The 15,106-nt window shown below is 42.9% G+C and overlaps 2 long non-coding RNA genes across 3 annotated transcripts in view; one reads left to right on the forward strand and one right to left on the reverse strand.

Moving 5' to 3' along the window:
• The window catches only part of LOC135097314 (uncharacterized), a 16,901-nt gene extending 16,857 nt beyond the window's left edge, over window positions 1–44 (reverse strand). Inside the window, exon 1 of the long non-coding RNA XR_010265597.1 lies at window positions 1–44. This exon is cut by the window's left edge and continues 316 nt beyond it. This is a non-coding gene — a long non-coding RNA (uncharacterized LOC135097314).
• A 4,468-nt stretch (window positions 45–4,512) lies between these two features.
• On the forward strand, window positions 4,513–14,745 carry LOC135097315 (uncharacterized). 2 transcript variants are annotated; one of them, XR_010265599.1, is made up of 3 exons: window positions 4,513–4,919; window positions 12,529–12,647; window positions 13,519–14,745. It is a non-coding gene; the product is annotated as an uncharacterized LOC135097315 (long non-coding RNA). The 2 variants fall into 2 exon arrangements; XR_010265598.1 differs by having other exon boundaries at window positions 12,529–14,745.
• Window positions 14,746–15,106: the final 361 nt, after the last annotated feature.

The following is a 15,106-nucleotide window of genomic DNA, read 5'->3' on the forward strand; positions in this document are numbered from 1 at the left end:
TTTACCATGAAACTGCTTTCGTGCTTTTTTTTTTCGATCATATTTCATCGTATCTTTAGTATTTTTGTTTCCCTGTAGTTTTGCCGCGTGGCGCCGTTTTATCCCGTTCTTGTGGCGTTTAGAATGAAGCAATTAATATCACTTCTTGTTTAACGCCCCCTGCTGCCCATCAGTAAGAGGAATGGCAGGTGTGAGACTTCCTGCACCGTCCACACTGTCACGAGTTTCACAGAGTTTCACAGAGTTGATCTGTAACGCCTTGTCATGTCATAAGGACTGTTTTCAAAAGACAAAGAAATTACTTTTCTATCTGAAGAGTATTTTTTCGAATAATGAAACAAAATATTTGTTGAACCTCCCCTAAAAACTTGAAAACCCTCACAACTTGTACTAGAGGCTGCTACAGGCGGTCGAGGAGAGACACCGAGACGCTTGCAAATATCCATATCCCAGTGAAGCCGCGTGGTGTGTTCCTCTGTGTCTGCGGCAGTTATGCACTTGTTGTCTCCTTGCATTAGTGAAAGGAATGTTCTCATGCGCAAGTGCACCTCTCGTGTGTGTGTGTGTGTGTGTGTGTGTGTGTGTGTGTGACCGCTAGACTTCGTGTACAGGGAAACCACTTTTCCACTCATCATCTCCCAATGTATCGTGGTCACTTTACACTCATTCTTCTATTCTCTGCTTGTGTACTTTGTTTTATTCAATCCTTGTGTTTTGGTGTATTTTCTCTTCTCTTGTCAGTGTTTACTTAGGTTTAACAGGAAGGTGTGTGTGTGTGTGTGTGTGTGTGTGTGTGTGTGTGTGTGTGCTGGGTTTGACTTTACGAATTTACGAAACTGTTTAAGGCTCATAAATCTCATAATAAAAGTGTCTGTGATTAATATTCACCTCAGTCAAGCTCCCTACATTCATCTATTTAAAGACCCCTTGATAAAACTGCTCTATAACTTCATGAAAATACGCGATTATGTGCTGAAAGATGATTGAGTAAATGGAGACAAAGCTAGTATAGTTACCCCGAGTAAAGCTGCGAATCGTTTTCTGTGGTGAGCGGTCGGGGACGAAAGATAGTGAAAACGGGCGTTTCTCTCCTCTAGACGGACGAGCAGTCACCGGCAACTCAGTTATTCCATGTGTACAGGGAAGTTTTGGGCTTCACTAACTACATGGAAAGAACAAGAATATTCAAGTATCTATGTTCTCTCTCTCTCTCTCTCTCTCTCTCTCTCTCTCTCTCTCTCTCTCTCTCTCTCTCTCTCTCTCTCTCTCTCTCTCTCTCTCCCCACTATCCCATCATCTTTCTCTCTTTTTCATTTTTTTTTTTGTCCGTTTTCTTTATACGAGCAGTCATTGGGTGTTGTTTTTCACACTGGTGTCATGCTACTTAATTTTGCGGTTATTGTCACACCTTATTAACTTAGTCATCGCTCGTGTCACCTCCATTTTCCTTATTCCTTCTATCTCATTATCACGCTCTTGTTTCATTCTTTTCCTTCTTTCCTTTCCATCTCTCTCCTTTTTTCCTCCTTGTCACTCTCGGTCTCAGCTTTCTCCCATCTGTCACTCTCTCTCTCTCTCTCTCTCTCTCTCTCTCTCTCTCTCTCTCTCTCTCTCTCTCTCTCTCTCTGTTATCTACCTTACAATTCTCACCTCTTTCCCTTCACTGTTGCCTCTCCTCCCATTCTTCTCTCCTTGGCCCTCTTCCTGCATCTCTCAGTTCTCTTTCGCCTCCATATTCGTGGTGGGCAGCCCGGCGCTAACAGCCACAGACAGGCTACCATACATCTCCCTTCTCTAGCATCATGAGCTGTGGCGGCGGCTCCAGCAGTCTTCCCAAGCCCTCCTCACGCTGGCGGGAACTACTGGCCGGAATGGTGAGGGCCCCGCAGCGCCACAAGTGTATTAAGACTCGGGAGTGCGAGCTTTCTTGTACCCTGATGTGTTGGGTTGCAGCGTTTGTAGGTACACGTTCCTCTGTTTTGTTTTATGAGGTATCATGACTGTTGTTACTGTTACTGTGACTGAAGCCAAGCAAGGGGCGAGAGTTAGGAAGCTTGGAGAGGCTGGAGTGTCAAGAACTGTGGTGTTTTCACTTGGGTTTTCTTTTCTTTCCATCTGGTTGTGACAGCCTCCGTTGGGGACTTGCGCCTTCTCCCCACACGAGTGGCACCAAGCAAGGGACAAGGAAAAGAAGGGAAAAAGATACGTAATGGGAAGAAGAAAATATTTGTATGGTAAATGCTACTACGTCCAATGATTTTTCTTTTAAATGATTGCAAACTTTTATTACTTGGCAGTGAACGCTAAAATATCAAAATTTGTGTAGTAACAGTTTAAGTTTAATAGCAATATACGAGTACAAGGAAATGTAGTTAACATGCACCAACGGTAGACTGACGTTATCTGTGTGTCAAAGGTGAAGAAATCTCTGGATCCGAGATAACCTGACAGCGAGTGAAGGATGAGGGACCATTAATCTGGCAGTGTACAGCGACGCCGCCTCAGCGACGCCTCAGAGCCAACACGCAATGGAAGAGCAACATTTCCTGCAATGAAGCGTTTGTGTTCTTGCACCTTTTTCACACAAACACTTGTACCAGTGATACTATCGCCGCTCCAGTCATCACACCATCACAGCCACAACAGTTACAAGTTCACCTGTCCATATGCACCACATTTATTGCCACAACTAATGCCATGTTCACGACCACACACACTGCCACTGCTAAAACCACCTTCAGCACCACCTCTACCACCACCACCACCAACAACAAGCACATTTGATGCCGGATTTCAAAGCAGACATACCTACACATAAAGGTGATTTCAAATGGTACAAGACAACTACCACGCTACTGTCGAAGAATCTGTTTTTCGTGATGGCGTCGGTCAGAGATGGTAGTGGGCATCCCGAGTCAGACAGAATTTGGTTGGCATTTCTACTTTTATGTTTGTTTCAAGGACAGGACATTACCTGCGCCCCTCGCGTGTGACTGACGGTCCCCCCACTGGTCAAATACAAGGCCACAGAAAAACAAACGGTCAGGTGTCCTGTTGTGTGAAGGTATTTACTAGTCAGCTGCATCCAAAAATGTGGCAATACTGAGTCTTCCCTTTGTCTGAAAACTTTCTTACTTTTCCGCATTCAAAGTTCATCCATTCCTTCACTGAAAAGCATTCCCCCCCTCCCCGCTCTCTCTCTCTCTCTCTCTCTCTCTCTCTCTCTCTCTCTCAGTGTCCCTGTGTGTTTGTGTCTTTAATGGCGTTGAGGGCGTGCGTTGTGGCTGCTCTCTCTCCTCACTCTGGCCAAAACTAGACCAAACCTCACAAAACTGGCATAAAGGATAAAGTGAAAATAAAATGACAATAAACAAGACATAAACACAAGGCAAACAACAGCAAGTAACGAAATGACAACACGGCGGTTTGATTTTGATCTTGATGCTACAGGTGGTTCGGGAATACTCCAGAACCAGGCCTTTATAACTTCAGCTCCTGTAGGAAAATGGAAAATAATGGCAGACAGAAAAACAGGCATCATGTTTCACACCACTAATTCCTACAACATCTAGCGCGACACGTTTTGTCTTTCACAGCCTCAGTCATCCTGTCATTCGTCTCCTCACACCGTCCCAGCAGCAACGCCACCCACTCCCTTCCTGTCTTCTCCACTCTGACGTTCCCCAGTTCCCTCAGCACCACTTGCGTCATCTCATCGCTGTGTCTGGCATACTTCACACACTCCAGCACTACATGCCCCACCGTCTCATCCTCTCCTATGTCACACACCTGGCACACTTTGCTTCAACACTCACACCATCTGTAAAATTATTTGGGAAACACTATCCATTTATTTTTATTAATTTTGTTTAAAGAATGTCAATGTTTGACTCAAGTTTAGGTACACAGCAGCAGCAGAGGTAATGTGCAATAGGCGTCTGATATATATATATATATATATATATATATATATATATATATATATATATATATATATATATATATATATATATATATATATATATATATATATATATATATATATATATATATATATATATTTTGTGGTGTAGTACTGAACTTAGTGAGGAAGGGTGACATGGGCTTCCATGTTTTATATATGCAAATGCATGTTTTGACTATATTTAAACATAAGTGCATATTTATCACTTTTTTTCCTTAACACTTCATATTTTTTTAGTTTTTGTGTGTTTATGATGAATATTATATATGTAATATTATCTTAATCATAATTTCTTGGAAATCTCATAATGAACAATTTAAAACAGATTGTGAGCAGGATTATGGCGCACACTTCGTAAGTGGCAGCCCTACACTCAGTTAACACGGTGTAATGAGGTGTATTGGTGCTTTATACACCAAAAACTTGTCTGGCTGTTTTCTTTCCATATTGCACAAATAGCACAGTCCCACTCTGAGCTGATGTAAGGCATGTACCGGTGGGTTTGTCTTGTTAAGTAAAGGATTAGGTTAGTGCGTAGTGTTTGCCTCTTTAGTGCTTCATAGAAAAGTGCCACTCAGCCACAACTCTTGTAAGTCTTTGTAGTACACCACTGCACAAAACTTATGTCATTTCCTTGTAGATTCTGTTTGTCAGTATGCTCAAGCCCACGGGTGATTTCTTTCATTGATATGCAGGCCTCACGTACACTTCATTCTTTGTCAGTGTCGTACTGTATTCGTGGTGATCAGTGAACTACTGGCTGATGCAGATCTAGTCTTCTCTTGGGGACTTATTGTCTGCATGTTGACAGGTTGGATCAGCAGAGGAGCCGACACCGCACAGCTCGGCGCTCTTCCCCTGTGCCTGAGCAACACTGCGCTGACACGTCTGTCCGATGCAGGGAGGAGACAGCAAGCGAGAGGCGAGGCTTGGCGGAGTTTGGACATGTTAGGCAGTTAGTGTTCTTAACTAGAGTACATAAGAACATAAGAAATAAGGGAAGCTGCAAGAAGCGACCAGGCTTACACGTGGCAGTCCCTGTATGAAACACACCTACCTATTTCCATCTGCTATCCCCATCCATAAACTTGTCTAATCTTCTCTTAAAGCTCTCTAGTGTCCTAGCACTAACTACATGATTACTGAGTCCGTTCCACTCATCTACCACTCTATTTGAGAACCAATTTTTTTCCTATCTCCTTCCTAAACCTAAATTTTTCAAGCTTGAACCCGTTATTTCTTGTTCTGCCCTGGTTGCTGATCCTAAGAATTTTGCTTACATCTCCCTTGTTATAACCCTTATACCACTTAAAGACTTCTATCAGGTCCCCTCTTAACCTACGTCTCTCTAGAGAATGTAAATTTAACCGCTTCAACCTCGCTTCGTAAGGAATACTCCTCATCCCCTGTATCCTTTTAGTCATTCTCCTCTGTACTGATTCTAATAGACCTATATCTTTCCTGTAATGTGGGGACCAGAATTGCACAGCGTAGTCTAGATGAGGTCTGACCAGCGCCAAGTATAACTTTAATATTACTTCCGGCCTTCTACTTTTAACACTCCTAAAAATGAATCCTAGTACCCTATTTGCCTTGTTTCTGGCTTCTATGCATTGTTTCCCTAGACGGAGTTCAGAGCTAACTATAACTCCTAAATCTTTCTCGTACCCTGTACCTACCAGAGTTTGGGTGTTTAATGTGTACCTATTGTGTGGGTTTCCTCTACCTACGCTAAGCACTTTGCATTTATTGATATTAAATTGCATTTGCCATCTATCCGTCCATTCATTCATTCTATCTAAGTCTGTCTGCAAGGCGATGGCATCCGCTTCTGACCTAATTAATCTACCTATCTTTGTGTCATCCGCAAATTTACTAACATCGCTACTAATTCCACTATCCAAGTCATTGATATATATTAGAAATAATAATGGCCCTAATACTGATCCCTGTGGCACCCCACTAATGACATGACCCCACTCGGATTTCGAGCCGTTTATTAGCACTCTCTGTCGCCTGTTACCAAGCCATGACCCTATCCAACCTAACACCTTCCCATCTATCCCGTGCGCCCTAACCTTTCTCAGGAGCCTTTGATGGGGCACCTTGTCGAATGCTTTACTAAAGTCCAGATATAAGATATCATAACTATCACCATTATCTACTGCCTCGTACACCTTACTGTAAAAACTTAACAAGTTTGTCAGGCAAGACTTCCCCTTCGTGAAGCCATGCTGTGACTGATTTATCAAGTTATGTTTGTCTAAATGTTCCCTAATGTTCTTCGCTATTATTGACTCTAACATTTTACCTACAACTGAAGTTAAGCTGACAGGTCTATAATTAGACGCTAAAGTTTTATCCCCTTTCTTAAAGATGGGTACTACATTAGCCTGCCTCCACATGTCTGGTACCTCACCCGACTCCAGTGATTTCCTAAAGACAGAAACTAACGGCTCACTAATAATCTTTTTACATTCCTTCAGTACTCTGGGATATATTTCATCAGGTCCTGGTGACTTGAACTTTTTTAGCCTATCTATCTCCTGCTCCACTATCTCCCTAGTTATGGAAATATCCGTCAGCTTCTCATACTCATCTGCTCTAAACACCTGTTCACTATCTGGCATATCCTGCATGTTTTCCTGAGTGAAGACAGTTAAAAAATAATCATTCAGAAGTTTACTAATCTCCTCCCCAGAACTAACCAGCTCCCCATCTGCTGCCTTTAATGGACCTACAGTATCCTTATTTTTCGTCCTGTATACCTGATAAAATCCCTTGGGGTCCGTCTTCGCCTGGCTGGCTACCCTTAATTCATAATTGCCCTTAGCTTTCTTCGTTAACTTCCTGACTGTTCTAACTAATTCATTATACTGTGTCCTTAAAACTTCCTCACCTGCCTTTAATCTCTTATATATACTTCTCTTACGCCCTATAGAATGCTTTAACCTAGCAGTCATCCATTTAGGGTCATTTTTTTGTGATCTTATTGTTTTATACGGGATATTTGCTAATTGACCTGTATGAACTTTATCTACGAAATATTTATACAATTCATCTACATTTACTTCACCTAAACCCCTCATCTCGTTCCCTACCATCCTCTCCCCTCCCTCATCAACTCGCCTCGACCTTACCTCTCTCATTTCAGCATGACCTGACATTCCAACATACTCACACCTATCTCCCCCCTTCCTCTTTCCTCCTCCCTTCTGGAGCCTCACCTCACCTCCCTCATCCTGCCTTATCTCTCTGAACTCCGTCCCTGACCTGACCTCACCCTGCATCCTTTGCCAGTCCACTCCTTGGAGGTACCTTTTTAATTCTTCAAAATCTGCTCTCCTAAAGTCAGGTATTTTACTAGTGTTTTTGTTTCTAACAGTTTCTTCCCATTCTAGATTGTACCTAATTTCCCTATGGTCACTGTTACCTAGCTGTCCTCCAACCTCTACCTGCGTGACTGCTTCCTCCCTGTTAGTAAGAATTAAATCTAGAATATTATTCCCCCTTGTGGGTTCTACGACTACCTGTTTTAAAAAATTATCCTGAATTACCTTAAGGAATTCCTCTGCTTCCTTGTTACCCACAATCAGACTCCAGTCGATATTCCTAAAATTAAAATCTCCTACCACACATACCTGACTGTACCTGCCTGCTCTATTTAATTCCTGCCACAGTGAGGTGTTAATTTCCTCTGTACTGGTCGGTGGTCTGTAAACTACCCCTAGTACTACTGACTGCGATCCTTCCTTAATATCTACCCATATCGACTCTGCTTTGTTATCTGTTTTAATTCTATTGTTCATACAGCACTGTAATGTGTCCCTAACGTATAACGCGACACCTCCTCCTCTTCTGTTTTCTCTATCTTTATAGAACATTGTATACCCATCTATCTTAACCTCTGGATTAAATACTTTTCCTGACATATCTAACCAAGTTTCAGTTAAAGCAATGATATCAAATTTCTCTACACTCGCTATTCCTCTAAGCAAGTCTATTTTATTCAGAATACTTCTACAATTTGTGTAGTAAACACTTAAGCTATTTCTCACCATCCCTAAGCTAGCTTCCTTTCTAGATTTAACTAATTTGCCCCTTGCCTTCTCCTCACTACCCCTTCTTCCCTCCCGACTAACGAAAAAAGTGCTGGAGTGCAGTTACCTCCCGCTCGAGTGTTTCGGCCAAAACACGAACACCCTGGCGTGACAAATGCACTCCATCCCTGGCGTACAAGGTGTCCCTGCCATAGAAAAGGTCCCAGTTGTCGATGAACGTCCATCCATTACTCCTACAATGATTCGCGAGCCTGCGATTCACTGTAATAGCCCTGGACAGCCACTCAGCACCAACTCCCCTCCTCGGCAAGACACCACATACCACGGGGATCCCTCCCTTGTCCCTAATCCTGTCCAAAGCCTGTCGAAACCTCCTGATAAGCTCCTCACTCCTGACCTTACCAAGGTCATTCCCTCCCGCGCTGAGAAAAACAATGGGCTTGGTCCCATCTTTTTCCAAGCACGTGTCTAGCCTATCAGCTACCTTCCCTATCCCGGCCCCCGGCAAACACACCCTCGACCTACGCTTCCTATCCCTAGCACAGAACGCACTATCTAAGTGCCTAACCTGACTATCACCAAACACAAGCACTCTACCTTGGGGCAGGGTGACTGCAACTGCCCCCTCCTTCTTGCCTCCTCCAGCCCTGTCCACCTCCTTCTCCTTCCCCTCCTCCAGCACATTGAAGGGATTCTTCGTCTCCACGGAAGGTGCCCTGAGCACCTTCACCCTCTTGGCTCCCCTGCACACAACCGACCACTGCTCCTCCGTCGCCTTACTAGGTAAGGTGACGGTGGGGCACGACCCTCCCACAGGTGCTGAGATCCTCTCATAGAACTCAGCCTGCAGGTCTGAGATCCTCTCACGAAACTCAGCCTGCACCTCCGAGATCCTTCGATGGAACTCAGCCTCCACCTCTGAGACCTTCGCAACGAAGGCCTCGAGAACAGGAGAACTAACACAACCTGTCGACTCAGCAACACAAGGCGCCATGTCTACACTAGCCAGCTATATTAGCGTCAGGTCACTGCTCACTAAACACGTCCGTTCACTAGGAACCCTGACCTGAGACTTACACTTGAGTAAATACACTTGAGAAAAGTAATATACGTGGGAAAAAGGTTTTCAGTTCAGGTTTCCCATGAGATGAAAGTAAAAGGCATGTAGAAAGGTTTGTGTTAGCAATTGTAGATGCAGTTATGGTAGAATGTTTGTGGGAAACGGAAATTGTTACATGTTAAGTGTCTTGTTGGGGCAGTGGAAGTAAGTGAAAGGAGAGGCTTTGCTGAGTTTAGCTTTGTCTGTGCATTACTGTACGTGATTAGGATGAACAGTTGTCAAATTTTTATCTATTATTATTTATTTATTTATTTTTTCTACACATATTTCAATAGTTCTGGAAATAATACCTTTACATATAGGATATAACATGGAGGGTAATTTTTATAGTGTGTGCCCTTTACTTTTCGTTTTCTCTCACGGTTAAGGCTTCCTGTCGTTCTCTCTCATGGCAGACTATGGTATCTTGCTTCGGATCTGTTCATCTCGCAGACTTTTCACATTTTCATTCTTATCTATGTTATATTAGTGTACTTTGTAATTGCTAAACTTGAAGAGACACTGCTACTGTGTCTTGTGTATAATCACGTTGAAGAAAGTAGCCTATCATATTTACGAATTCAGGTTTTTTCCTCTCAAAATTTACTAGATTGATACACTTAAATGTGAAAGGAGTGGTTGTAACCCCCTTAGAGGGCTGGGAATCCATCTATCATAGTTCCACGACAGAGGGGCACCAAGAAGCCCTTCGCATGAGACGCCAGGATGCCAGAAACGGCCCTAATTAGGCGAGGAAAGAATACTGGGTGACTTGTGATGTCAGAGTAAAAAAAAAATCAATAAGGGAGAGGAAAGGAAAGCTTCGAGTGAGGTTAGTCAGTCAGTCAATGCAGTAAAGATATAAGAAAGGGACAGCTGATGAGCAATAGACCTTCTGAGCCTGCGGGTGGAGGGAAGTGGAGAGGGAGAGAGAAGATCCTTGCAGATTCCACATACTCAGTAGAGAAATTTGACGGAATGAAGTGAGTGTAGTAGACTAACACGAGAGTAGGAGAGGCCAGCCAGAGATGAGAGAAAAGAAGTGGAGAGGAAGACAAGGAGAGGAATTGTTTGCACACTTGTAGAGTTTTCAACGGTGAAGAGATTGCAATGGGTAACTAATGGTAAGACGAGAGACACCGCGAAGGATGAAGGAACTGCACGAGTGAAGAGAAGTGACGAAGAGAGAAAGTCCTTAGAGATTTCTGATACACACTGTAGACTTCCAGAAGATGAAGGGGCTGTGATGGATAACTGAAGGGGCACATGAAAGGATGGACGAGTAAAAAAGGCAGTGAAAGAGAGACATTCCTCAGAGATCTCATCATTTTTATAGGGAACTTGAATGCATTGAGAGAGCAAGAGAAGCTGGCGGGAATGAAGGGCACAGATTAACGAGATGTGAAGACGATAAGAATTGCTTGTATATTAAACAGATTTGTTATTGTGTAGTAAGCAGCTACAATGGGTATGGATGTGTGGAAAGAAGCAAAGAAGAGATACATGCCTTAGATCTCAGAGTAAGAGAGTTCTCAAGGAATGAAGTGACTGAGGGACTCGACCCAGTAAGACAGCAGTGGCGACGGGCAAGAATGAATGCTGTGGCTCAGTGACACTTAGTGGTTACCTGCAGGTTACTGAGATGTATTAGGGAAAGTTGACAGGATGAAGTGACTCCATTAGTGCCTTTGGCAAGACACAAGTAACTACCAAGGATAGAAGAGATGGCTCACCTGAAAGAAGTGAAGGAGAAAAAATTAATGCAGGTATTGCAAATTACACACACACACACACACACACACACACACACACACACACACACACACACACACACACACACACACACAAGTGCTCCATCTCACTATATTGTGGTGGGCAAGTTTAGCGTCAAGTGTTTATCCCTGGCCAGGAGGCGAGAAGGCGAGGTGGTGAGGGGGAGCCGTGTTCCCGCTGAGTGTCACCTCTGTTTATTTATCTCACAGACGCCACCTGTCCCCCGCCACCGCCACAGCCCACGTTACAGTGAAAAGATCCCGGCACAAGCTGTCTGAGGCTCCTGCGAGAACCTGCAAGGCGAGGAGGCGTCACCACGGAAGTGTTTGGCAATAATGCAGCCATGCTTTTATAGAAACCTCTCTCTCTCTCTCTCTCTCTCTCTCTCTCTCTCTCTTTCTCTCTCTCTCTCTCTCTCTCTCTTAGTGGTTTGCAAATACTCAGGTTGTGCCTACACATGCAAGCTAATAGCAATGACTGCACATGATAACTTATTCCAGTGTTCAGGTCAAGTCAAGTAAATAGAACGAGGCAAATCGTACACTAAACAATGAATTACACATTGTTTCAGATAATATGGAGGACTCATTTAAAGCCACACGTAACACAGTGACGCTCACTCTCCATCACTAAACACTTGTATCAACACACACAACATAAAATATTTTGATCACCACGTAATAAATGAAGTATATTAACACAGTACAAGTGATAATAACACACAGGGTCACTGCATGCAAGGACCACAGAGAGTACCGTTTCTCACATCTTGATCAAACACATCTTGATAAACACATGAAACACGTGAAAATACATGGAAAACCACACAATTCTTTGACACAACTACAGTGGAGACATTGAAGGCAGTAGGACATCACGAAGTACTGCCCGCGAACACCAGGAAGTACAAAGCGACCAGCGACCCGCCTGTCTTCATGGCTCCGCGATCTGAGTGTGCCACACCTCGGCACATAACTCTATTGCTGCTGCTGTCTCCCGCTGTCTGCCTGCTGTGTGCCTGCGCTTCGCCTTATCTTCGGTGCGCTACACATATCTACGTTCATAAGGTCTATATCTCGCTTCAGAAACTCAGGAAACTCACTCCTACAAAAGCGTGTCCGTCAGCTCCCCTGCGCCACTAACCACCGAGGCACTGAGGGAAGCAGCGCCACTCAGGCAGTCACCACTCTTAACCTTGGCACCAGAGTGAGTGGTGTGTTGGGCCGACACTCAAGGGGATGGTTTCAGCTCCGCGTGTGCTGTCATGACCCTCAACCGCTGAATGAGGGTTGTCTTGGGAGGCCAGACTGCTTGCGCCGTCATCTGTCTTGCGGGGGCGGTGACGCGGATGGTGTCAATACTACGAAAAAAAAAAAAAAAAAAAAAACATTAAAAACCCTTGCAACTACAACCCGTTAAAAAGGTGTTTCTCTTGTTAATGATGCAGATATCTTGTTAATCTGAACCATAAGAACATCATTAAAAAAACCCTATAACTTACACTACAACATACTGAAATAGTGTTTCTCCTGTCACTAATGCGGAAATCTTGTTAATCTGTCACTGGAAGCTTAAAAAAAAACATTCCTAACCTAACTTAACATGTTCCTAACCTAACCTAATTTTTACAGATCCATGTCGGGGCATCATGAGGGAAAACAGCTTGTATGCTGTCATACGGACGCGGCGCTCACAACTTGGAATCTCAAACAAGCCTCTCCCACACCCACCTCTAATATCTTCCACCACGGTGACAGAGAGAGAGAGAGAGAGAGAGAGAGAGAGAGAGAGAGAGAGAGAGAGAGAGAGATTAGATTAGATTAGATTAGATTAAATTGTTTATTATCCACCAAAGTGGTTGTTACACATTTTACAAGTAGTCAAGTATACAAATATGATTTAATACTGGTGATATTTAACAATATAAGTACAATAAAGTTGAGGATCACTCGTCTATAATAGATGCACCACAAAAATGCTAAGTTAACTTACATACACTGGTACACTTACAATGAAAACATCAAGATGAAACAAACCTAACTAAATATATTTTTGGTTATTTTATTTATTTATTTATTATTTTATTTATTTATTTTTTTTTTCAAGTCCAGCCTTAAAAGAGTTTATAGATGTGTCCTGTGTGAGGGAGAGCGGGAGAGAGTTCCACGCTGTGGCTCCCAATATGACAGTGCGTGTATCAGCAGTGTGTGTGTAGGTGCGCGGTACAAGCAACCTGTGCCTGTGTCTTGTGACGCTACTGGTGATAGCTTGCCTGTTACATAGTGATAAAAACTATTTTAGATGAAACCCTCGTAAAATCTTAAATATTGTTGTAGCCACTTGTAAAACATGTTTGTGCTTTATTCGTAGCCATTGGAGTTCTTTATAAAATGGAGACACGTGATCATATTTCTTAACTCCACCTATGGCAACCCTTACTGCAGCATTCTGTAACTTTTGCACACCAGACATTAATGCATCATTTGTAGTCCCCATATTCTAATACAACAGTTAATTAAGCTTAATACAAGGGCCTGTGTCACCATGATCCTGCTGTCCTTATCTGTGTTTTCACTAATTCTACTTACATACATTAAAATACCCACCACTTTCCTTTGCAGCTCATTAATATGGACGTCAAAAAGCAAGTAACTCTCCAAGGAAACTCCCAAGTTTTTCACGTGCTTACTTGGATGTATTACATTTCCATTAACATTCACAGTCGTGTTTGGGGGAGTGTGAGATAAAAGCTGGCGATTACCTATAAAAATACACTGAGTCTTGCAAGAATTAAACATGAGACCATTGTTTAGTTACAACATCGGGATCACCATTTTTATACAGGGGGACAACCAGTGCATGTTTCCATGACTCGGGGAACACGCCAGTCACCAGGGACGTGTTGATGATACAGCTGAGGAGAGGACAGTGACACAGGGCGCATCCCGGACAAACTTTAATGCTATTCCGTCCGACCCGATGGAGTTGGTTACATCGAGGTCTTTAACGGTTAAGATAAGGGTGTCAGCGTCCACAGGCTCAGATCTACAAGCAGAGTTCACTTTAATGGTATTTACTTGAAGATGATGAACAGTTACTACTACCCCTTCACTTCTTAGTTCTTCCTGAGAACGTCTGAAAGTAGTCTCCCCAACATTTGAAAAGAATTTATTGAAGTCAGTTTTTCATTTACGTTACCAAAATTGTGAGTATCATGTTTTTTTTTTTTTTTTCTGATTAGGAATAATTTCCTCAGTAACTTTCCATGTTGCAGAGATATTTCCTTTACAATCTTTTAGACGACCTTGATAATGCTCTGCCTTAGAGGTATTAATGAGTGCTTTGACATGTTTCAGCAGCTTTATAACGTTCCCTCAATCCAACGTTATTTGTACCGACTTTTAACTCTCTTTGCAACCTATTACGGTCCTCCTTTGCCTCACGAACATCGCCACTCATCCATGGTGCTGGTGTGCCTTTCACAGCTTTAGTCACAACAGGGGCACACACACATCAAGAGGAAAACTAAAAACCTCATTAAAAATATACACTTGTTTGTTAAGGTCGTCAGTTAAAAACACATTATTGATACAATACACATTGTATAAAAGCAGCAAACAAAGTGTCTTTATCACAGTGCTTCAGATCAGGGAGGCTTTTTATCACCGGTATTTTGCGAGGTTTTCTTACATTTATAGCGACGGACACGAGATCATGATCTGCAATTAACTGAGGGACCACGTCACGGGATAAAACTACCTCAGGTTTATTAGTGATAATAAGATCCAGTAGAGTAGCTCAATGTCAGGTTTTTCTTGTGGGTTTATCAATAAAACTGAATCAACTTATCTCTTATTATTTTGCTAATTCTATTTCCTTATATCAACATATCATCATTAAAATCACCCAAGATAAAAACACTTTTGCCTCGCAAACACACCACCTTGAAAACCTCCTGTATGTTGTCAAAGGATGAGGCTAAAGCTTTAGGGTGTCGATACACACATCCAATGACAACGGCAGGCAGCTTCCTGCATTGCATCTGAACCCATACGTCTTCCACTCCTACCTGTCCTGGCACACCTAGTATAATGAGAGAAGGATTTAAAGTACTCTTTACATGCATGCAGACACCACCTCCTCGTTCATTGTCACATCTAAATACCATATCTCCATCAATGTGAACATAACCACCTGGAGTGTCTGCAT

The sequence above is a fragment of the Scylla paramamosain genome, unplaced genomic scaffold (assembly GCF_035594125.1).
Source record: "Scylla paramamosain isolate STU-SP2022 unplaced genomic scaffold, ASM3559412v1 Contig17, whole genome shotgun sequence".
NCBI lineage: Eukaryota > Metazoa > Arthropoda > Malacostraca > Decapoda > Portunidae > Scylla > Scylla paramamosain.